The sequence below is a fragment of the Myotis brandtii genome, unplaced genomic scaffold (genome assembly GCF_000412655.1).
Source record: "Myotis brandtii unplaced genomic scaffold, ASM41265v1 scaffold146, whole genome shotgun sequence".
NCBI classification, from domain to species: domain Eukaryota; kingdom Metazoa; phylum Chordata; class Mammalia; order Chiroptera; family Vespertilionidae; genus Myotis; species Myotis brandtii.
In genome coordinates, this window is record NW_005355247.1 from 612,744 (window position 1) to 614,903 (window position 2,160).

Consider the following 2,160-nt stretch of genomic DNA (forward strand, 5'->3'; position numbering starts at 1 on the left):
GAGAAGATTTGACTTTGGGTGGTAGGCACATGGTGCAGTATACAGAGCTTGTAACATAGAAACCTACACCTGAAACCTATATGTTCATGTTGACCAATGTCACCCTGATCCATTTAAAAAATAAATATTTTTTAAAAGATACCTAGATTTTTTATTTCTATGCTATGAAAGAATGAGGTTCCTTATAAGTAAGAGGCATAAACTCATGTGCTCTACACCAGGGTACCGGCAAAGATGCTTGGCAACCCAACATGTGAGCACTGAAGGGCTTTGGACACATTTTTCCTTTGGCTGCAAGGAAGAAAGATTGAAGCACAGGTTAAGGAAAAGGTCTGAAAAAGATGGGGCACAGGGGGGAAAAGCAGAAGGAGGTTATGTCGTGGATGAAAAGGCTATCTGCACAAAATCCATGCTAGTAATATTTAGATCCACATCATTTATTGATAACTATATTTTGTAATAAACATATTTAATCTAAGGTTTGAAAATGGGTAGTTAATTTTGTTGTAAAGGCCCCGTGACTTGGTAGTGATAGGTTTGTTAAGACAATTGATAAACTTGAGGAGCGCAGGGAAATACTTTCAGGACGTGAATGGGAGCAGGTGAGACCCTGGATTTCTTTGGCTACCACCTTCTTCCTACATGTCAACTGTTTCCCAGAGTAGCTGGCTTCTGTTCACTATCATAAAAATGGGAATTTCCTTAGCAGCTTGTTCAGAGTATGTCTACAGTATTTATGCTCTCTTTCACCTTGCCAAGGTCCACACGCTTGTCGTCCAACCACAGCCTTGGCAGTGCAGATGAAAAGCGGAATCACTGGTGTTGGGTCCAACATTTGCCATAGACGAGATGCCAGGACCCACATGCTTCATCTTCAAATTTCTCCCCATCGATGGACTTGCTGCCTGTGCCATTATGGCATGTGAGGTCACCACCCTGGCACATAAATTCCGGAATCATTCTGTGAAAGCAGGAACCTTTATAACCAAATCCGTTCTCCCCAGTTCTCAGAGCACAAAAGTTTCCTGCTGTCATTGGAACTTTGTCTGCAAACAGCTCGAAGGAGACGTGGCCCAAGGGCTCATGGTCAAAGGCAATGTTGAAGAACACGGTGGGTTTGACCATGGCTGTGTGTGTGTGTGTGTGTGTGTGTGTGTTATTGTCCAGGGATATTGGCATCTGCAAGGCCTAGAATTGGCTCTTTCTAACCATTACTCTCAGCAACTCACCTGGGGAGCAGATTTGTCCTCACAATCTTCAGCTCTTCCGGAAAAGAAAGTCTGTTTCTTGTGCAGGTAATCCATCAGTGTGGGACACAGTGAGGGTTCCACTGAATGAAGTTACACTGTCTCTTGCCAGCCTTGGATCCTCATGTCAGAGGGCCAGCAGGCAACGACCGGAGTCACCGTACTGGTGGGGAATTTGAGTCTGATCACCACGAGGAAGACTGGGGCTAAGTAATCAAAGCAGGGAAGAAAGAGTAGTCTGGATTGGGGATTTACTGAGCTGTCTCTTCTATTCTCATATTCAATGGCAGTTATGGACGGCTCATTAAGCAATCTTGGCTCAATCATCTGAACCTTGGCTCAGGTTTCTAAAGAATGAAGGTCTAGGTCAGCCGTGGGCAAACTACGGCCCGTTTGAAATGAGTAAAACTAAAAAAAAAAAGACCGTACCCTTTTATGTAATGATGTTTACTTTGAATTTATATTAGTTCACACAAACACTCCATCCATGCTTTTGTTCCGGCCCTCCGGTCCAGTTTAAGAACCCATTGTGGCCCTCGAGTCAAAAAGTTTGCCCACCCCTGGAGGTCGTGCAACCAGAAAAGCAACCTAGAGCTGCCAAAATGCTGCCCACAGCAGAGAGAGATTGAAAACCCACAATGAAGGAGATGGATGGTGGGTATCAGTTACTACATCAGGCTGACTACTGCAACAGGCATTGCTCCATGAAGCCACTGTGTCAGGTCCTGGCAGACCCTGTGGCTGCTCATAGCTTGAAGGGGACTCTAACATTTTGGACTTAAGGGAAGACATACCAGGAACTGTGTAATGCCAGAGGAGGACTGTTTTGGACACAGAACCATCTTTTATTCCATTTACATCTGTGGCCACCAGTTCTATGCAGAACTTGACTAGCTCTGCACAGATGCCACCT

General features: G+C 44.8%; 1 pseudogene; it reads right to left on the reverse strand.

Annotated features, from left to right (window-relative positions):
• Nucleotides 1-714: 714 nt before the first annotated feature.
• On the reverse strand, nucleotides 715-1,125 carry LOC102241813 (annotated as a pseudogene).
• Nucleotides 1,126-2,160: the final 1,035 nt, after the last annotated feature.